This window comes from Neofelis nebulosa, chromosome 1, assembly GCF_028018385.1.
Source record: "Neofelis nebulosa isolate mNeoNeb1 chromosome 1, mNeoNeb1.pri, whole genome shotgun sequence".
Taxonomy (NCBI): Eukaryota; Metazoa; Chordata; class Mammalia; order Carnivora; family Felidae; genus Neofelis; species Neofelis nebulosa.
The window spans coordinates 78,952,677-78,976,553 of NC_080782.1; the positions used below are offsets into that span (position 1 = coordinate 78,952,677).

A 23,877-nucleotide genomic window follows, 5' to 3' on the forward strand; every position below is an offset into this window, starting at 1 on the left:
ATAATGACCCAACTATATTCGTCAATAAGAATCCACTACAAATATAAGATACTGATAGGTTATGTATGGTAAGAGGATGAAGAAAGATGCAATCATTAACCAGAATAAATCTCAAGAAACTATATTAATTTCATATAAATTACATTTCAGTACAAGAAACTTTTTCAGAGATAGGGAACAAATGATGAAACGGGTAAATTTTACCCAAAAGACTAAAGAATCCTAAATTTGTATCCATGTGTCAAGACAGTATCAAATAGGATGCCTGGGTGGCTCAGTTGGTTGAGTGACTTCGGCTCAGGTCATGATCTCACGTTACTGGATTTGAGCCCCATGTTGGACTTTGTGCTGACAGCTCAGAGCCTGGAGCCTGCTTTGGATCTGTGTCTCCCTCTCTCTCTTCCCCTGCTCCACTCACACTCTTGTCACTCTCCCTCTCTCTCTCTCAAAAATAAACAAACATTAAAAAAAAAGTATCGAAACACATGGGGAAATAATGGATAAAAACAAAAGGAAAAATAAATGGATTTTTAATTATGATTGGAGACATTAACATGCCTCTCTCAGAAATTGACAGAACAAGTAGCCAGAAAATGAATAAAAAAATAGATAACCCCCAAACAACTGTCCATCACTTGGATCTCTTTGAGAGTTCTGGAGCATTCCATCTAACAGTAGAATACACAGTCTTCTCAAGTACAAACGGAGCAGACATCTATGTAAACTGCATCCAGGAGTATAAAACAAACCTTAATAAATTTAAAAACAGAAATTACTATAATACGCTTTTGGACTGAGACAAAATTAAACTAGAAGTCAATATTAGAGATGTAGCCAAAAAATCTCCAAATATTTAGAAAATAAAAATCACATCTATCTAATCCATGAGTTGAAGAGAAAGTCTCAAGAGCAATTTAAACTAGCTGCCTTTTCTTTATAAGTATCCTCTTAGCTTTAAAGAATAGTGATGGATATAGCAGCAGTGACACACTGAATGGTAGTTATACATGTATGCTAGAGGAGTTTTCAACCTCTCTTTATATACTTCCTGCCCACATACTCAAGATGGGTCTTCCACAGTATCATTTTGGGTGGTAATAAGAATGAATATCAGATTTTGATCACTCCCCTTTCTTCCCCTCTAATACTGGGAGAAGCGTAGATATTATAGAGTTTAAGAGTGGTAGTGATTTTTAAATTTGTTTTCTTTCTCGACCTGTTAAGATATAATGGTAGGTGTTGAATTTCTGCTACTGTGTTTCCTTGCTTATTTGTATCTGTTTTAGTAGGCTTTCACTAAGAAGTTTCTTTCATTCAGTTTCTCTTTCAGAAAATTTTCCAACTGTTTTCAGCTTTTAAATTATGCCATATTTTGTTTACAGTGAAAGGTTTTACATTCAACAGTAAGTTTATAGCATTTTGTAACAAGATTTCAACTTGACCAACTCAATAACTTCATGGGCCTAATTTCAAGATGAATCATCAATTTCAAATGTAACTGGGTTGGGAAGGAATCTGGTATGAAATGAAAAGTCATTCAGAGTTGGGGGTGATTTCTAAGCCCACTATGCAATTCTTAGTCTAATCACAGAAGAAAAAAAAAATTAAGAGATTATTTACTCAGCCTCTTCATTACAGAGAGAAGGTGGATTTTTAGAAGTACTACATTAGGAGCAACAACTAATAATAACAATTTCTAAATTTGGCCCATTATATTTTACTTTTATTGCCTCTCATCTTACTTTATACCATTTTAAATAATATTTAATCTTACAAGGAAGTTTTGAAGATGTAGTTTCTGATATAACCATTAGAGGCCATTGCTCATGTTTGATACATGTAGCCACTTCAAATCCTGTCATGACTCACAGTACCTTTCATCATTATTTTCTCTTAAACTCCCTAATATATTTAAAGGTTTTATGTAGTTTAAAGGGTAACCATAACTTCAGTTAGTGAAGCGATCCAAAAGGATTATTTCTCATTATGTTAGTTATTTTCTATTGTTACTTCTTCTGAATCTCTGAAAGCCTTTTTTCCTTCCAATTTTCCTTTGTTCTTAGGTAACTCTGAAATTACTAAGCATCAAATGTAGTATAAAACTTTCATTTAGCAATTCAAATATACTAAATGCCTATTAATTACAATTTAAAATTACAATAAGGGAGCTTCCAATTGGTGACCACGTGGAGCTGCAGGGAGAGTGGCAGCCTGGCGAGCTCAGGGAAGCTGCCTGCCCTTGCTGCACACCTCCTCCTCCCCATCTGGCTGTTCCCGAGTCACATCCTTTGTCACTCACCTCGTGATCTGGGCAGTCCAAGATGACAGCATAGGAAGATACTGAATTCACCTCCTTGTATGAACATACCGAGTCTACAGCTACATGTGCAGCAATTCCCTCTGAAAACGACCTGAAAAACAGAAAACAGATGAACATCTTCCTCACAACAAACAATAAAAGGGCTGCATGGAGACAGGAAGATGACAGCATAGGAGGATGCTGGGCTCACCTCATCCTGTAGATCTCTTAGATTCCACCCACACCTGCCTAAATAACCCAGAAAACTGCCAGAAGATGAGCAAAATGGACTTTTCAGAGCCAAGCATAGACAAGAGTCCCACAGAAAAGAGTAGGAAGGGCAGAGAGACAGCGCATGCTACATGGACTAGTGAGACAGAGCCGGGACGGTGGAGGGGCAGCCCGCCGGGCAAGGCAGAGCCCCTGAAGTCTGGCTTGCAAAAGTGGAGGGGCCAGACTGCATGAGTTCTGACAACCAGCAGGACTTAACATGTGGAATGTTAAAAGTCAACAGCTCTGCTCTTGGAGAGTGGGAGGGCGAGAGGACACCAGGAGGGAGACTTGTTGAGCCCCGGAAGGACAGAGTTCAGTAGGGGAACAAAGGCGCTGGCAAGCGCCATTTTCCTTTCCTATCCTCCAGTTGAAATTCCAAAGGGAACTGGTTCCTGTCACTGAACTTGCTTGCAACCCTGTGCTTCTGTGAATCCATCCATCCTAAGAGTCTGCCGCCCTCCCAGTGCTGCAGGGTCCCTCCCACAGGGGACCACTGACCCCAAAGCAAGCTAAGCCTAACACTCCTGCCCCTGTGCACCTCGCGGATTCACCCCAGCTAATACGCCCTGGGCCAGATCCCATAGAGGCAGCACCACAAGCATGGCAGTGTGGAAGTAGCCCAGACAGGGGTCACACCACTCCACAGTGAGTCCTGCCCCTGGGAGAGGGGAAGATAAGGTACACACCAGTCTGCCTGTGGCCCCGCCCACCAACGCAAGTTACTCCAGACAGCACAGCAGAAGTGCCCTGCAGTTTGGAGCCACCACAAGGACTAACAAAAATGACAAAATGGAGTTTCAAAAGAAACTCCAGGAAGCAGCTACAGCTAACGAATTGATCAAAAATGATTTAAGCAATATAACAGAACAAGAATTTAGAATAATAGTCATAATTTAACCAATGGGATTGAAAAAGTAGAGAGGACAGCAGAGAATCTATTGCTACAGTGATCAAGGGGCTAAGAAATAGTCATGAGGAACTAAAAAATCCTATAAATGAGGTGCAAAATAAAACGGAGGCAGCCATAGCACAAATTGAAGAGGCAGAGGAGAGAATAGGTGAATTAGAAGATAAAATAATGGGAAAAGAGAAATAAAAAAATCCAGGAGTATGAAGGGAGAATTAGAGAACTAAGTGATGCAATCAAATGGAACAATATCCGTATCATAGGAATTCCAGAAGAAAGAAGAGAGAGAGCAAGGAGCTGAAGGTGTACTTGAACAAATCATAGCTGAGAACTTCCCTGATCTGGATAAGGAAACAGGCATTGAACTCCAAGAGGCACAGAGAACTACCTTCAGATGTAACTTGAATCGATCTTCTGCACAACATATCATAGTGAAAGTGGCAAATACAAACATAAAGAAGGAATTCTGAAAGCAGCTAGGGATAAACAGGTTCTAACTTACAAAGGTAGACACATAAGGGTAGTAGCAGACCTATCCACTGAAACTTGGCAGACCAGAAAGGAATGGCAGGAAATCTTCAATGTGATGAACAGAAAAAATATGCAGCTGAGAATCCTTTATCCAGCAAGTCTGTCATTCAGAATAGAAAGGGAGATAAAGGTTTTCCCCAACAAACTGAAGGAATTCAGAATAGGGTATCAGAATGGATTTCAAAAAAAAAAGACCCATCTATTTGCTGTCTACAAGAGACTCATTTTAGACCTGAGGACACCTTCAGATTTAAAGTGATGGGATGGAGAACTACCTATCATGCTACTGGAAGTCAAAAGAAAGCTGGAATAGCCATACTTATATCAGACAAACTAGACTTTAAATTAAAGGCTGTAACAAGAGATGAACAAGGGCATTATATAATAATTACAGGGTCCATCCATTAGGAAGAGCTAACAATTATAAATGTCTATGCACTGAATATGGGAGCCCCCAAATATATAAAACAATCACAAACATAAGCAACCTTATTGATAAGAATGTGGTAATTGCAGGGGACTTTAATACCTCACTTACAACAATGGATAGATCATCTAGACACAGGATCAATAAAGAAACAAGAGCCCTGAATGATAAATTGGATCAGATGGATTTGACAGATATATTTAGAACTCTGCATCCCAAAGCAACAGAATATACTTTCTTCTCGAATGCACATGGAACATTCTCCAAGACAGATCACATACTGGGTCACAAAACAGCCCTTCATAAGTAGAAAAGAATTGAGATCATACCATGCACACTTTCAGACCACAATGCCATGCAACTTGAAATCAACCACAGGAAAACGTGTGGAAAACCTCCAAAAGCATGGAGGTTAAAGAACACCCTACTAAAGAATGAATGGGTCAACCAGGCAATTAGAGAAGAAATAAAAAAATATATGTAAACAAATGAAAATGAAAATACAAAAATCCAAATGCTTTGGGATGCAGTGAAGGCAGTCCTGAGAGGAAAATACATTGCAATCCAGGCCTATCTCAAGAAACAAGAAAAATCCCAAATACAAAATCTAACAGCACACCTAAAGGAACTAGAAGCAGAACAGCAAAGACACCCCAAACCCAGCAGAAGAAGAGAAATAATAAAGATCAGAGCAGAAATAAACAATATAGAGTCTAAAAAAACTGTAGAGCAGATCAATGAAACCAAGAGTTGTTTTTTTGAAAAAATAAACAGATTTGATAAACCTCTAGCCAGGCTTCTCAAAAAGAAAAGGGAGATGACCCAAATAGATAAAATCATGAATGAAAAAGGAATTATTACAACCAATCCCTCAGAAATACAATCAATCATCAGGGAATACTATGAAAAATTATATGCCAACAAACTGGACAACCTGGAAGAAATGGACAAATTCCTAAACACCCAGACACTTCCAAAAGTCAAACAGGAAGAAATAGAAAACTTGAACAGACCCATAACCAGCAAAGAAATTGATTCGGTTATCAAAAATCTCCCAACAAATAAGAGTCCAGGACCAGATGGCTTCCCAGGGGAGTTCTACCAGACGTTTCAAGCAGAGATAATACCTATCCTTCTCAAGCTGTTCCAAAAAATAGAAAGGGAAGGAAAACTTCCAGAGTCATTCTATGAAGTCAGCATTACTTTGATTCCTAAACCAGACAAACACCCAGCAGAAAAAGAGAATTACAGGCCAATATCCCTGATGAATATGGATGCAAAAATTCTCAACAAGATACTAGCAAATGGAATTCAACAGCATATAAAAAGAATTTTTCACCATGATCAAGTGGGATTCATTCCTTGGCTGCAGGGCTGGTTCAACATTCACAAATCAATCAATGTGATACATCACATTAATAAAAGAAAAGAACCATATGATCCTGTCAATCTATGCAGAAAAAGCATTTGACAAAATTCAGCATCGTTTCTTAATAAAAACCCTCGAGAATGTCGGGATAGAAGGAATGTACTTAAACATCATAAAAGCCATTTATGAAAAGCCCATAGCTAGTATCATCCTCAGTGGGGAAAAACTGAGAGCTTTTTCCCTGAGATCAGGAACACGACAGGGATGTCCACTCTCACCGCCGTTGTTTAACATAGTGTTGGAAGTTCTAGCATCAACAATCAGACAACAAAAGGAAATCAAAGGCATCAAAATCGGCAAAGATGAAGCCAAGCTTTCGCTTTTTGCAGATGACATGATATTATACGTGGAAAATCCAACAGACTCCACCAAAAGTCTGCTACAACTGATACATGAATTCAGCAAAGCCACAGGATACAAAATTAACGTACAGAAATTAGTACATTATACACTAATAATGAAGCAACAGAAAGACAAGGAAATTGATCCCATTCACAATAGCACTAAGAACGATAAAATACCTAGGAATAAACCTAACCAAAGATTTAAAAGATCTGTTTGCTGAAAACTATAGAAAGCCTATGAAGGAAATTGAAGATGATACAAAGAAATGGAAAAAGGTTCCATGCTCATGGATTGGAAGAATAAATATTGTTAAAATGTCAATACTACCCATAGCAATCTACATATTCAATGCAATCCCAATCACATGTGCACCAGCATTCTTCTCGAAGCTAGAACAAGCAATCCTAAAATTTGTATGGAACCACAAAAGACCCCAGATAGCCAAAGTAATATTGAAGAAGAAAACCAAAGCAGGAGTCATCACAATCCCAGACTTTAGCCTCTACTACAAAACTGTAATCATCAAGAAAGCATGGTATTGGCACAAAAACAGACACATAGACCAATGGAATAGAATAGAGACTCCAGAATTAGACCCACAAAAGTATGGCCAACTCATCTTTGACAAAGCAGGAAAGAATACCCAATGGAAAAAAGACAGTCTCTTTAACAAATGGTGCTGGGGGAACTGGACAGCAACATGCAGAAGAATGAAATTAGACCACTTTCTTATACCACTCACTAAAATAAACTCAAAATGGATGAAGGACTGAAGGTGAGACAGGAAACCATCAAATCCCTAGAGGAGAGAGCAGGAAAAAACCTCTCTGACCTCAGCTGCAGCAATTTCTTACTTGACACATCTCCAAAGGCAAAGGAATTAAAAGCATAAAAGAACTATAGGGACCTCATGAAGATAAAGCTTCTGCACTGCAAAGGAAACAATCCACAATCATCAACACCACAACACCACAGCTAAAATGCAGCTGACGGAATGGGAAAAGATATTTGCAAATGACATATCGGACAAAGGGCTAGTATCCAAAACCTATAAAGGTCTCACCAAACTCCACACCCGAAAAACAAATACTCCAGTGAAGAAATGGGCCAAAGTCATGAATAGACACCTCTGTAAAGACATCCAGATGGCCAACAGGCACATGAAAAGATGCTCGACGTCACTCCTCACCAGGGAAATATAAATCAAAACTACACTGGGATAACACCTCACGCCAGTCAGAATGGCTAAATTGAACAAATCAGGAGACTGTGGATGCTGGCGAGGATGTGGAGAAACGGGAAACCTCTTGCACTATTGGTGGGAATACAAACTGGTGCAGCCGCTCTGAAAACCAGTGTGGAGGTTCCTCAAAAAATTAAAGATAGATCTACCCTATGACCCAGCAATAGCACTGCTAGGAATTTACCCAAGGGATACAGGAGTGCTGATGCATAGGGGCACTTGTACCCCAATGTTTATGGCAGCACTTTCAACAATAGCCAAATTATGGAAAGAGCCTAAATGTCCATCAACTGATGAATGGATAAAGAAGTTGTGGTTTATATATATAGAATGGAATACTACGTGGCAATGAGAAAGAATGAAATATGGCCTTTTGTATCAACGTAGATGGAACTGGATAGTGTTATGCTAAGTGAAATAAGTCATATAGAGAAAGACAGATACCATATGTTTTCACTCTTATGTGAATCCTGTGAAACTTAACAGAAGACCATGGGGGAGGGGAAGGGGGAAAAAAAAGCTAGAGAGGAAAGGAGGTAAATAATAAGAGACTCTTAAAAACTGAGAATGAACTGAAGTTTGATTGGGGGTGGGAGTGAGGGGAAAGTGGGTGATTGGCATTGAGGAGGACAGCTGTTGGGATGAGCATTGTGTGTTGTATGGAAACCAATTTGACAATAAATTTCATATTAAAAGAATAAAAATTACAATAAGTATTCTGCTTTAGTTTAGAATCTTGAAGTGTAGGTTTATTTAAGGGATTTTATAGTTTATTATAATAAAATAATTAGGTTTATAATTTTATAGTATATAATATATAAATTATATATGCTATATAGTTTATAATATAAATTTTGTATCATATGAAGAGAATGTAAACATTAATGGTGGTAACCTATGGATCAAAAGCTAACATAATCCCATTAAATATACCTGTGGAAAAAATAGACAAAGAGACATTTCCAAAATGTTCAAAATAAGAATACTGGTGATTTAGTTGAAGCTTTCTTTGGTTGGGTGTAGGACATTAGTAAAGTTTTGTTTTAAATGTATTCCACCAATGGTCATATTCCAAATGACTTAAAAAATCAAAGAAGGGAAAATTCATTGTGGGGACCTCCTTAGGCTGCTGGTAACTGGCTGTCTGTTATCTGTGCATTTGTTTGTCTTTAATTTGTCAATTTGAAATAATGATTCACAATAGGTGTGCAAAGATTTTATAGAACATCACAGCATAGCTGCCACTTGGGCAGTTTATTACTTTCTTAGGAAGTTCCAATATACTGCCTCATAACAGTCCTTTCAAGCCCATACCTTTGCCATTGAACAGATGAGAAAAAAAATGCCTTGAGTGACATCACTCAAAATGGCTTTGGTGGCACGTTTTGTTGGTGGGGTGGGAAAGAGGAAATGATAGGATATTTAATGGTGAATTAAGAGAAATTCTCCTAATCTCCTTGCCTGTCCAAGGTGTTGGTGATCCATGTGCAGTAGTGACTAAGAAAAAATGAGTTTCTTGCTCCCTAGGAAGGTTTGAAAAGGCTCTTCCAGGGCACCTGAGTGGCTCAGTCATTTAAATGTCCAACTTCGGCTCAGGTCATGATCTCGTGGTTTGTGGGTTCAAGCCCCGCATTGTACTCTGTGTTGACAGCTCAGAACCTGGAGCCTGCTTCCGATTCTGTGTCTCCCTCTCTCTGCCCCTGCCCTGATCACATTCTCTTTCTCAAAAAACGAATAAACGTGAAAAACAAAATTGAAAAGTCTCTTCCAGAATCATACTAAAATGGTAAGACGCAGGTTGCTTTGGTTGTAAAGCCAGAGAGATAAAGTATCAAGCACTTATTTACTTTCATTTCAAAATTAAGCAGTGAACAGTGAACCTAGTATCCTGGAGGAAGCAAGGATTCCCAAAAGTTACTGTAGAAAAATGCATTTTCTAAAGACTATCATATGAGCAATCTTGTGATCAAATAAATACTAATGCAATTAGTGACATGCCACATGACAAATATATTTAACAGCTTGAAAGTTGGGGGATAACATTTACATATAATTCTAAAAATAAATATATTAAATGTGGAGAAATCAAGATTAGGTCTCAGACTACCCTGCCTTTGTCTCATCTACCATGAATTTTATCTCACAATAATTCCATCTCACAAAATCCCACTGGATGGAAACAGAAACTATTTTGTTGCAATCTAAAATATTCTGCAGACTAAAACTTATGGTTTCGGTTGATTTCACATCTGCCTAATATAATATTCATTTTTTTGTTTGTTTGTTTGTTTGTTAAGGAGGATACAGCTTTCAAGTAACAATCAGGACATATACTACACTGACTGACACCTCTTCAAGTCATAGGAAAATGGGGTTGATTATTTCTCACATGTTGGTCAAGGTCACTGAGGAAAACATAGTATAAAAAGTTAATATTGTAGGGAAGACTTGACATCAAAAATGAAATAATGTTTGATATTGAAAATGATATATTATCCCCATAGCTCTGCCAAACTTAGTGTCTACACAAATTATTATCTCTCTTTTAAGTGTCAGTAAGTTATAGTTATGTAAGTTACAGTTCTCTAAGGGCAGCTTTAACTGCTTTCTGTTACTTAGAAATTTCCTCTGTTTTACTTCTCTCAGTCAAAATGACTTCAATTTTTACAATGCCATTTCCTTTTATGTCAGAATTGTGTGCCATGGCATAGGATTTCCAACTGAATATACCTTTTCTCTTTCTCTCTACAAATTATATATACCAAATGAATATCTTATGTATAACTTGCTAAAATAAAGGATGTCACTTTTCATTTGCTCAAGGATACTGATATTCTTTGTACTAAGATTTTAGTACTGGGGTACCTGAGTGGTAAGTTAATTGAGTGTGCAACTCTTGATTTTGGCTCAGGTCATGATTTCGTGGTTTGTGGGACTGAGCGCCACGTCAGGCTCTGCACAGGATATGCAGCCTGACTTGGGATTCTCTCTCTGCCCCTCTGTCTCTGTCTCAAAATAAATAAATAAATAAATGTAAAATAATAAATAAAATCTGAGTACATATCTTCACTGGCAGAATTATCAAATTTTGCTGAATACAAGAAAGTTCACTGTGGAGATGATAATGTTAACTCCTAAAAATTCCTGGATTAACACTATAGTGAGCTTTTACTCCTAGAATAAGAGAAATATATTATGACTCCTCTACTCCTATTTCTAATTTTATTAGCAGCTGTATGGAAATTGTCTAAAAATTGCTTTATATATAAATTCAGCCCATTAATTATGGCAAAATTATTGATATTGTTGCAATTATACTGTCAACTCTCCTGAACTCAGTTTCTCTGTGCTTTGCCTATAGTTGTGCTTAGAAGTAACTTTCTAGAATCCACATTTCCACTATGTGTTCTAAAATTACTGAATAAATAAGAAAATTATATACCTCAGTATTTGTTTAGAATATGGATATCATATGGATGATACAGCAGATAAAAAAAAACATTAGATCTTTATCTGTACAAACTTAATGGTTGGAATTTGGGGACTATGGTGGCAGTGGTGGCAACACAGATTTGGGTCTTTCCTAATCCTAATTAGACCAACTACTGGGGAATCCAAAATCTTCTGGACAACATATCCAGAAACTAATGAAAATGCCTTCACAAACTCCGAGATGAAAGGTGGTCACCATGAGAGCAGGGGTAGGAATGGAGAGCTTTCAGATAATGATGCAAGATTAACAACTGTAAAAAGAAGGTCTGGGTAGGAAGTCTCTTGGTCCACATGCCAGCTGTGAGAAAAATCTGACCTGGCCAATGAGCCACCCCTCAATGGAGTCCTAAAGTGGACAGAAGTCAAATGAACCTAGGACTCCATATCAGGCTTAGTCTTCGGCTGGGTACAGCCTGGAAGAAGCAGGGCTGTAGAGCCCAAAAGAAACAGGCCTTGGTCTGTATGTGATGGAACTAATAGGGTTACAGCTGGAGACTGAAAGTCAGCTATACTCCCCACAAAATGCTTCCAAAGAGATTCGAGCAAAGCACTTTAATGGCAGTAGCAGTCTACCCATTACAACTCATACATGCACTTTTCTAAGTTCTTGTATGGTTTTCTGGGGCCTCTTTCTGAGGAAAGTTACTGACTCCTTTTTTTCCACTGTTGTAATTGGGACCACAACGGGGTAGGAATTCCAAGATAACCTTTTAAAAAGATAGATATGCTTCAGATATTGGAACTTAATTTCTCTTTTTCTTAGAACACTGACACTAGATATTGACTTGCCATATGTGACCATGAGGTAAACAGTGATAAGAATGTAGAAAATACATAAAGGGAAAAGAGGGCATTGTAAAAATTAAAATAAGTATATCTGATGAAGCTAAACACAGAAGTTCCAGTCTCTATGATTCCAAAAATCTGAATATTTAAGATAAAAATATAATTAATGGAGAGTTAAAAGTTAAAACTAGACAGATGAAGTAAAAATTGAATTCAAGCATATCCCCAAAACGTTATAATTATGCAAAGGAATTATAAGATAGAAACCACAAAATAGAATTTGAACTATAGAGATAAAAAAAATGGTCCATTAGGCTTCTAATAATCATTTTAGAAATTTACAGACAACTTAATATACCATTTCACAAGACAATACCAATAATTTTTCAGAACTAACTTAAAATAATGTGTTATCCAACTAAATAACAACAAAACTGTAATGGGTTTCAAATGGGTCAAAAGCTAATTTCCACTAAGACAGAATCAAAATGACTGACTTAGCAAATAAAAAGGATGGTGGTAATAAATAACATTTAGTGATAACATTCTGATCACAGCAAGCAAAAATGTGTTATTTTAATAAAATCTTAAAAGTGCTGAAGGGAATTTACTATGAAAATTATGAATATAATTTTATTCCAGCTGCACTATTATTAAATAATGTAAGTGAAATTAAAAATTTTAGATGTAATGAAAGCCAGATAATATGCCATCCAACTCAGCAAGCAGGAAAGGAGACCCAGAGAGAAAGAACGGGGTATAAGAAGTAAAGAAAATGGTAAAATCTATGGAAATAAATATTTAAATATAAATATAAATATATAACATCCGTATGTTATATGTATGTAACTACTCTGTAAATATATTGACAATAACGCAGTGTGGGATGGGTAAAAACACACTTTAAAACCGCATTAGTTTAAGTCTTTCAAAATACTATTTTCTAGCACTACAAGAGAATAAAAATATCTATTATTTCGACATCCTCTAAAGATTGTTTTAATAACTAAAATAATCTCAAAAATCTCTGTCAAATTGATAGAATCAAAAAAAATGAATAGAATACAGAACACTTATTTTGGAATAGATCGCAGCATATGGATATTTTAGGTAAGGCATTTGTTGGGCAGGGTATCCTATGCGTGGTAGGATGTTGAGTAGCATCCCTAGACATACCTCGTTGATGTTAGTAGCACCCCTCACTGTCACTGCTGGGACAACCAAAAATAGCCTCACTTGAGAACCAATGATCTAAAATAAAGCAGAAAAGGAGAAAAAGAAAAGATGATCAATAGAAACAGTATACATATTAAGGACAATTTCACATATTTTAGCGATCATAATGTAAGGTTTAAAAATCACTCATTTAAACAGACTCTTGAAATGTATTTTTAAAATTACAGCAATACACTGTTTCAAAAAGTCTTACCTAAATCATGATTCAGAAGGGTAGAAAATCAAGGAATGGGCTGAGAAAAATTGTAGACAAATCTATAAACGAAAGGCAATATAATAATCTCATGAGGATTTAAACAGAAGAGTATAGAAATAAAGGACAGTATCTAAATATAATTACTCATCAAGAAATAAAAAAGCATGTATTGTAACATACCTTTTACAATAGACTAAAAATTTTAAAACCTGAATGTTAAAATTCAAGTAATAAAAGTATATTTAACATCAATTTGTCTCAAAATGAACCAGCCAGGAGAAAAAATAAGTATTAAGAACACTGATTTAACAGCAGTTTATACAGACTACATATTAATATTCTACAATTATAAATACATATTTTATAACATGAAGTACAAAATGTATATATCTATATCTACATATATAGCAACAAATATGCATTCATATGATGACATAGATAGATCCTAACATGTTAGTAATAACCCCACAACCACTATCAAACATAACCCTTTTCCAAAATGTGATCATCTTTTAGGGCACAGAAAGTCATATTTATAAGAAATGGTGACAAAAATAGTAGTCACCACCATACAAATCCTCTTCTTTAAAAATAATATAATTCAATTAAAAAATCACTGATTTTAAAAAGCCCTTCCCCATCCTGTTGCATTTTGGGAACTTAAAAATAAATACATCTAAAAAGCTCTTCCAGTAAAAATGAAATCATAATTGGAATTACAAAATAATTGTAGATACAAAAAAATGAAAGTAAGAGCATGTTTCTTCCCCTAAACCCTCTACTCCTATTTTCATGGTTGAGGAAGAGACCCACACATTGGTATAACACCCAGCTTCCTCATTAGTCATTCAGTCCATCAAAAGCTAGCAAAAGAAAGCACAGAGCTAGAGTAGCTTTTCTCCTAGAGGAGCAACTAAAATCCTCTTATAAAACAACTGGGATTAAGGCCAATTCTCCTAGAAACTTATAGTCCTCAGGATAGGACTGAACACAGGGCCAAAACCTTACTTTCCCTTGGACCTCTACATACCCAATGAAGAAGAGAAACCCAGAAACTCCCTGGGTCATATGCCATATTACTCAAATCCTTCCTACCAGTATCTGCAAAAATCCATTAGAACAAATCTCATTATGTCTTTGTTTATCTCAGTTACCAAGAAACTTCCTAAACTGCCATGTTATCTTTCTGTTTTTACACCTGAATCCAGTAAAGCTTTATACATCTCTATTATTTCTCCTTTTGCAGTCTTAGATCAACTTTTTAAAATGTTTTACTCTATTCCTTGAAATTCATTGTTATGCATAAGAGTTTTGCATAAAATCTTTATACCGTCAACATATTACCTGAATGGTCCTTTCATTCATTTTGTTCAAATTGCAATTCAACTATCACCAGGATGCAGTAATTAGTATGTGAATTCCCTCATAGTGTCTCTCATCAATGGCTTTATTTTTCTCAGTTGTGGCTTTATTTTTCTGAGTCCTTATATCACTGTTTTGTAAATGAACTAGGTATTCTTTTATTTTTTCATTTTTATTTGGTAAATTTTATTTATTTATTTTTGAGAGAGAGAGACACTGAGCACAATTTGGGGAGAGGGGCAGAGAGAGAGGGAGAGAGAATCCCAGATGCAGATCCTGACGAGGAGATTGAACTCACGAACCATGAGATCATGACCTAAGCCGAAATCAAGAATTGAACACTCAATCAACTGAGCCACCCAGGCACCCTCGTATTCTTATATTTCCAAAATAACATTTAGAACATATTCCCACATTTTTGGTAGCCATGTTCAAATATAATCCCCAATAATTCTCATCTCTTGGTATTCACACTTTTGTGTAGTCCTCTTCCACAATGTGGGAAGTGATAAAAGTGTGAGTTTCAGAGTAGGTCATTAAAGACTTTGAACCCTCTGCCTTTTTTTTCTCTTGAATCACTTGCTGTGAATCTGGCAGTCATGTCCTGAGGACCCATAGACCAGCTCTATAGACAAATCCACAAGTCCACATTTTGACTGAGATTTTCTTCCACCCACCAGCGTCAACTTGCCAATCATATGAGTGAGCAATTTTAGAAATAAATCTTGCAGGTCCAATAAAAATAACTCTGATGACCCAGTCAAGGATGACATAAAAATTGCAACATCATAAGAGAGATTCCCAAGGCAGAAACATGAAGAAATGGTACTTTTAAATGCCTGACCAACTCTCATAAATATTTGCTGTGTTTTTATGGTCCTAAATTTTTATTTAATTGCTGTACAGCAAAATTTAATACAATCATTTTTCCTAAAATCTCCAGTTCTGTTTCTCAGGTCATCAAGCTATATTAACCACCACATCTCATTGCCATTAGCATATGCTGGTCCTGGGATGTCACCCTTGATTTTGTAACGATTTTAGCTACTCTCTCACTTTTCCTCTTTTACATACCACTTTGATAGTAATTCTTGGAAGCTTTGATATATACACAGATAATCCTTTCTATACTCTAGCCATTCATTCTTTAAACTTTGATCCTCCAATTATTTTGTCCATATCCTTCCTTTAGCCACTTACTCCAATGGTTATGCCAAAGAGTTTACAATTGTCAATTACTGTAATTTCTCTATAGTTTCAATTTCATGTATCCTAATCTGTGACCATCAGCTCCTCTCTAACTCAGTGTAGTGCCCAATGCCCACAATTCCTTAACCTTTTTAAAATCTATAATCCATGATTCCCCCCTGACTTCTCCCATTCTTCAGTCTTTTGATGGCCTAAGCTCTGACTTGTACTAGAGTACCATATGCAACACAAAAGTCCTTGTGAAGGTCAATGATGATATCTCAGTGCTTAGTCCAAAAGGTAAATTTTCACATTTACACATCTCACATTTCAAACTTCCCATGGCCTTTGATACAACTGATAGCTCCTTCCTTGATGCACTTTTTTCATTTTAGTTTCAAAACACCAGATTCTCTTTGTGTTCTTCTTGACTAGTTGTTCTTTTAAAATCTTTGTTTGGTGGTTTCTTCTCTTTTATCTGAACTTACCTAAATTCTTTAGGGTTCTGCCTTTGGTACTCTTTTCTTTCTATGTATGTTTTTTGGAGGTAGCATCCATTCTAATGATTTTAATAACATCTCTACGTTGACAAATTCCAAATTTATTTCTCTATCAGAAACTTCTCTTGAACTGTAAAAAATCCCAACTACCTACTCCACATTTCAAGTTAGATGTGCACAACTTTTCTCATACTCAACACATTAAAAACCAAAATTCAAAATATTTTCTTCCTTTGCATACAGATCACCTCTTCTCCACTGCTAATCATCCATACATTTGGCAAGTATTGTGGAATCATACTGTGTACTCTATTCCTCTGTCACACCATGTCCAGTCCATTAGTACATCCTATATTCTCTACTTTGAAAATGTATACAAGTTATGTCCAATCTCATTATTGCTACCAGCTGTTCACAGACACCATTATCTCTGAAAGCATTTCTGATTCTTCCCTATGTCCCTTTAATCTGTACTTAACAATAGCCAGATTTATTATCTAGTTATGTAGTCTTGGCTAACTTCTGGACTAACTCTTCTTTCTTCAGTTTTTGTTTAAATGCCACCTTTTCAGTGAGACATGCTCTACCTTTCCTATCTGACATCTCATTGGATCACCACTTCCCTCCCAATCTCTTATCCTCACTTGTTTTAGATTGTCTATGGCACTCTTCACTTTCTAACATAATCATGCAATTTTATTATTTTTGTTCTTTTTATTTCTTATTCTTTCCACTGCCCCCACCACCAAAAAAAAAAAAAAAAATACTGTGAGCTCCATAGGGGCAGGGGCAATTCTGTTTCTGTTTTTTAATATTGACATATCTCAAATATCTAAAATGATTACTGTCAAAAATTAGACAATACATAAATATCTTAAATAAGTTAATAAAGTATTGCAGGTCAAACTGAAGGATGTTAGTAACTATTTAGAATGTAATCTTGCTATGTGAATACATGTAACAGAAGCAGTTGAAAGACTGAAAATACATTAAGCATTAAAATAAGTAATCTATAAAACAGGAAAATTAAGTGAATAAAAATGCAGATATCATTGTAGTAGAATAAAAACTATTTCTGTGAAATATGAATAAAATAGGTAAACTTTTTATAGTCAAAATCAATGAAAGTATATGTTCATATGTAATGTTAGGAATAAAAATGGAAACATAGAGGTAAAATATAAATGACAAAAAAGAATATTATGCCCACAGCTTTTTGAAAATTGAGGTGAGACAGATATCATCAAAATATTAACTTATTGAAGACCAAGAAAACCTAACTATATCAATAGATAAAACAGAATTAACACATAATCCTAAACTATGACAAACAACAAAAAAACTCAGATGATTGAAAGCTGAATTGTTTCTTTCTTTCTTTCTTTCTTTCTTTCTTTCTTTCTTTCTTTCTTTCTTTCTTTCTTTCTTTCCTTTTAAGTTTATTTATTTATTCTGAGAGAGAGAGAGAGAGAGAGAGAGAGAGAGAGAGAGAGAGAGAGAGAACAAGTGAGGGAGGGTAAGAGAAAATCCCAAGCAGGCTCCGTGCTGCCAGCAAGGAGCTTGATGAGGGGCTTGAACTCACGAACTGTAAGATCATGACCTGAGCCAAAATCAAGAGTTGGACACCCAACCAACTGAGCTACTCAGGTGCCCCAAGAAGCTGAATTTTCTAAATTCTTCTGAAAACAAGTACCCCTATAGATCACAACAGAAACAGAAATAAAGATACGCAAGTCAGTTTTTGAGACTGATATGACTATCATAAACTACTGGCATTCAATATAAGAAAAACCAGAGAGTTCCTTTAAAGTATTAAAAAAATATATTAGGCAAAAAATCCAGCATTTAAAAAAAGCAATCTACTCCAAGGAGAGGTTATTTCAGAAATGCAGGAATGCTTCAGTGTTCAAGAAAAAAATAAAAATTTTACAAAGGAAAATTTTATTCAATCAGTACATTATTAGAAAAAGTTCGTTATTCATTCATGATAGAAATATCTAAGAAACTAAAATTGGAAGGAAAAATCTTAACCCCTCCCCAAAATAACATGTCAAAACTTTAATAAATATAATGTCTAATTTAGAAACTCTAAAAGCTAATTAATTGATTAATGTCCAAGTCAAGAAAAGAACACTACCTCCTGAGAAACTCTTGCATGTGACTAAAAGTATAAATATATAAGTATACATCCATATGTGAACAAATGACTAATATATGACATAGGAAGAATAATGTGTGTACTTGATAAAATATATCTGTACACAATGACATGGATAGATGCTAAAAGCATAATGATATCAAAAATATCTAAAATGCATATATAATCAATATATTAAATCAATAAAATTACATAAAAGCCCTTTATGCACATTGACTGTTACCCATCATTTGTTACATCATTAAAAATATATACATTTTTACTTTTTCATTTCAAAAGATGTTTATTTAATCATAAATAGTTTACTTTAGGACTTAATGCTTCGCTTTTTCTTTGAGTATGAGTCTATTGTATAATTCCATATAGGTTTCTTTTCTATTTTATAATACACAGCATTATAGACAATTTCCAGTTTATTTTATTTACAGCAAGAATTTAAAAACATCTCCATATCAATACAAGTATAATATAAGATGCTTCCAGATTTGTATATGTTCCCCCAATTTTATGAACGTGTCTTTCTTGTGCTAAACTTTTTAGGGGGGATTTTTCAAAACATGAAATTTAGTTGTAGGAAAAAAGTATTGTTTATTTGTATTTCCTGCATTGTATAATACTTAATTAAGTTGAATAAATTCAGATGAAGTATATATGACATAAATAGATTTAGAATAAAAATGTCAAAGCTTTGTTAAAACTACAACCCATTTGGTGAATGAAGTAACATTAGCAGGGAGTACATTATGAACTGTGAGCATTCAATATTCTGTGGAAACAATGTATTTTACACAGGTGAGGAAAACTACTTGCTAAAAATCAGCAAATAGCTTTATCAGCGGTTAATTAATAGAGCATCTGCTATATGTTGTTGACGGATACATATATAATTAGTAAAAATATAAATATATAAACTGCAGAGATACAAATAAAATTCAGGAGAATGCTTGCTTCTTTGGAAGTCAAATTAATGTGGTTAAGGAGGGACACAAAAAATTCCTGTGTTACTAATAGTTGTTTCCCCAAAGAAAGAAAATTAAATTATAAAGCAAATATGGTGAAATGTCAATATTCTAAAATTACAGTGTATGAGAGAATGGATTCCATTTTATGCCTATGTATTTAAATTTTACTGAAAAGAAAAATAAAGGAAAATCACCCATGATCTTACCATTTAAGGAGTGAATATGATTAAAATATTAGATTGTGGCACCTGGATGACTCAGGCAGTTGAGCATCCAACTCATGATTTCAACTCAGGTCATAATTCCGGGGTCATGGGGTTGAGCCCTGCATCTCTGTCTGTCTATCTCTCTCTCTCTCTCTCTCTCTCTCTCTCTATCTCTGTCTCTCTCTCTCCATAAAAAAAGTATAAAAATATAGAATATATTTCTTATATTCTAGATAAAAGTTTAAACATATATAAATATAAATAATCATTCACAATTTGTAGTAAATAGATTATATTTTCTCTTGCCCTCATAGATCAGTGAAACCTAATTTAAAATCTTACTTGATTACTAGCTCAGGAAAGTGTCATTTAAAGCTGAATTAAAACAATAACAGAGACCAAATTCTACTTTCTTATGATTGACATCATGCAAAAAGAATCTTTGGAAAGCCACGGCTAAACACAATCATTTAGGAGTCAAAACTCAGGCGCCATCTCCATAGGGTGGGGCTGCAGACTTCACAGGATTCACATCACCTGTCCAGGAATCTGTAAAATCTATTTCCAAAACATTTCAGGTGATACTTTTTAAAGGCCTCACTAAATCTTTACACCTTTGCATGCAAGAGTCCAGACCATCACAAAGAACCCATTCTAACACCTATTACTACAGCAACAAGTTACAGTTTTCAGTAATTATAACACCCTTATGAAGTTCACAATTTTAATTAGGCTCATACTATTCACTGATATGTGAGTAACAAAAATGATTCTAAAGCCTATGCTTCAAGTGAGGACTCTCCATTGTAGTGTGGATTATTAAGGCACTTGACAGCCCCTTTGAAGCTTAAACCGCCATAGACTAACACAGTTTATTCAACCTATTTTTTTCTACATAAGCACTATGTTACTTACAATATTTGAAACTACAAATAATGTTACAATGATAACTTTGCCTAAAGGTATTTTCATTGTATAAGACAGAAATCTTCAGGGTAGATTCCTAAAGTAGGATTTCTGGGTCAAAAGTTACGTTAATGTGTAGTTTTGTTAGGTATTGTAAAATTCCAGCCACGAGGGACGTACCTGCTTGCATTTCCACCGGCAATGTTGACATTGACAGCGCATCAGCACTCTATTTTCATACTTTTAATTTGTTTTCCAATTTGATGGGTAAGAAACAGTATCTCATTGTTTTGATTGAATTTCTTTAAATATGAGTGAGTTTGAAAATGTTTTTATACTTTCAAAACCCATTTTTCTGTCTTTTCTGTTAACTATTCATATATTTTTCTCTTGTTTTCAATCATGGTTTGCTACTTAATCCATCAGTTTTAAGCCTGTTTTTAACATTAGGAATATTAGTACTTTGTTTTGAATATTGCAAAAGTTTCTTCCCAATTTCACAGTTTTCACTAATTATTTTATGTTGATTTTCACAAGGCAGAAGCTTTAAATTTTTTTTACATACTCAAATTCAAATTAATCTTTTTACTTGTTGCCTCTGGATATTTAAAATCTTGGATAGAAATCATTTCCCTGCCCTGAGATTTAAGAGAATTTCACCCATATTTCATTGTCATACATGTATGGTTGTATGTTTTTGACATTTGTAACTCTAACTGGATTTTTTTCTTTACACATGACGTGAGATATGTGTTTTTATTAAAAATAACTACCAAGATGTTCAAGAATTTTAATTAAAAGTCTGAATAGCCAAAGTAATCTTCAGAAAGAATAAAGCTGGAGGCACCATGCTTCCTGATTTCAAAGCATATTATAAAGCTATAATAATAAAAACAGCATGGTATTGACATAAAAACATACATATTTCAGTGGAACAGAATAGAGAGCCCAGAAATAAACCCATACATACATTGTCTATTAACTTTGACAAAAAAGCCAAGGATATACACTAGAAGAAAAGTCTCCTTAATAAATCGTCTTTGGAAAACTGAATAGCCCCATGCAAAAGAATGAAACTGGACCACTATTTTGCACCATACACAAAAGTCAACTTGACATGGATTAAAGATTTGAATGTAAGGCTTGAAAACGTAAAACTCCTAGAAGACAATATAGGTGGTATGCTCCTTATCGTAGGCCTTGGCGATTATTTTTTGGATTTGCCACTACAAGCAAAGACCACAAAAGCAAAAACAAACAAGTGGGACTATATAAAAGGCGATCAGTAACAAAATGAAAAGCCAACTCACAGAATTGGAGAAAATATCTGCAAATCATATAATAAGGGGTTAACATCTACAATGTATTAAAACCTCATATAAATCTATACCAAAAAAAAAAAAAAACCAAAAAAACAAACAACAAAAACCCAATCTAATTAAAAAATGGGAAGAGGAGATGAATACACATTTTTCCAAAGAAGACATACAAATGGCTAATAGGTACATGGAAAATGCAAATCATGAAAATGCAAATCAAAACCATGATGAGGTATTACCTCACACCTGTTAGAAAGTTTTTATCAAAAACAAACAAAACAAAACCTACAAGCATTGGTGAGAATGTGGAGCACAGGGAACCTTTGGTGGGAATGTAAATTGGCACAGGCACTATGGAAAACAGAATGGAGGTTACTCAAAAAATTGAAAATAGAACTACCATATGATCTAGTGATCCCACTTCTGGGTATTTAACACAAGGAAATGAAAACACTAACTCAAGAACTAACTCTCTCTCCCTCTCTCTCTGTTTATATTCAGCCATAAAAAAGAAGGGAATCTGGTATTTGCAACAACATAGATTGAGCCCGAGGGCATTATGCTAAGTAAAACATCAAGCAGAAAAGGAAAAAATACCATATGTTCTTAGTTATATGTAAAATTTTTTAAAGAAAAAAAGGGATTTACACAGAGAACAAATTGGTAGTTGCCAGAGGGAGGGTGTGAGGATAGTTGAAATGGGTGAAGGGGGTCAAAGGGTATAAAATTCTGGTTGTGAAATAAATAAGAGATGGGGATGTAGTGTACAACACTGAATATACTTAATAATACTGTATTATATATTTGAAAGTTGCTAAGAGAGTAGATCTTAAAAGTTCTTATCACAAGAAAAATGTGCATAACTGTGTGTGGTAGCACATGCTAAGTAGACTTGTGTGGTGTTCACATGACAGTTCTGAATGTACATACGTCAAATCATGTTGTACACTTGAAACTAATATGATATTATGTTAGTTGTATCTGAAAAAAAATAGTGGAAAAAGTCTAAATTATATCAGACCTCAAGAAAATATTGGGGGCTCCTGAGTGGCTCATTTGGTTAAGCGTCCGACTGGGGCTCAGGTCATGAGCTCATGGTTCTTGAGTTTGAGCCCTGTGTCGGGCTCTGTGCTGACAGCTTAAAGCCTGGAGCCTGCTCCGGATTCTGTGTCTCCCTCTCTCTGACCCTCCTCTGCTTGCTCTCACTCTATCTCTCTCTCTCAAAAATAAATAAACTTTTAAAAACGTTAAAAAAAAGAAAATATTGGAACTCTATTGATTACATAATTAGGACCTGCTTCCCATCTAAAATGGAAGGAAAGAGAAAGAATAGGGGAGAAAAAATAAAGCTTTAGTCAAACCACTATATTAATATACAACCTCCAGAACTTAATATTCCAAGTTCCCTTTGGCACAAAGTAGTGGTATGGGGGTCAGAAACACGTGTACAATAATTCTTTTTTAGAAGCCTATTGTTGACATTGGGTATGTGCTCAGGGATGAGATACCTAGAAATATACCTAGAAAGAAAGCTAGCCAGACAAGCTACAAATTCACAACTTTCCTAAAACCTATTTAGGCAATGAGGTTTCTGGCTAACAAATAGAGCAAAATTTGAAGAGATGACCACAGGGAAAGATTGGACGCAAGCACTGTTACCAGACAATGAGATACAAAGAAGCGTTTATTCGGCATAGGTTGTGAACTGGTCGACATCAGGCATGTATTGCTGAGGGAGCGTGAAGCCCTTGTGGCCACAGAAACTGGTGAGTCTACTTCCTCTTTAGGGTTTTCTCCTTGAGCCCCATCAGGTGCTCCTGGAAATTACTGGATAAAGTTGTACAAAAATGCCCTTAATGTTTCAGACTTAGAGGAAGAATGGCAGCTACTGCATGAAAGGTATGTAATTCTACTTCTTTCTCTCTCCATTCTATCCCTTCTGGAAGAAAATTTTCAATATGTGGACGTTGAGAGCCATAAGTACTATCACTATTGGGCACTGAAGTAAACATATTACGTCGAGAGGAAAGGAACAGAAACACAAAACTAAAAACAAAAACCTGCCCCTGGAAGAGGAACGGAAATCTAAGAGATGGGCCCAGAAATACATCT

General features: G+C 35.3%; 2 long non-coding RNA genes across 3 annotated transcripts in view; one reads left to right on the forward strand and one right to left on the reverse strand.

The window, feature by feature from the left end:
* The window catches only part of LOC131509944 (uncharacterized), a 175,670-nt gene that overhangs the window by 60,434 nt on the left and 91,359 nt on the right, over positions 1-23,877 (forward strand). The window lies entirely within an intron of this gene.
* The window catches only part of LOC131509939 (uncharacterized), a 156,311-nt gene that overhangs the window by 24,163 nt on the left and 108,271 nt on the right, over positions 1-23,877 (reverse strand). For both annotated transcript variants that reach the window (XR_009260800.1, XR_009260803.1), the window contains 3 exons: positions 13,162-13,223; positions 12,909-12,983; positions 2,300-2,411 (listed from right to left, as the gene is read on the reverse strand). This is a non-coding gene — a long non-coding RNA (uncharacterized LOC131509939). The remainder of the gene's footprint in view (positions 1-2,299; positions 2,412-12,908; positions 12,984-13,161; positions 13,224-23,877) is intronic.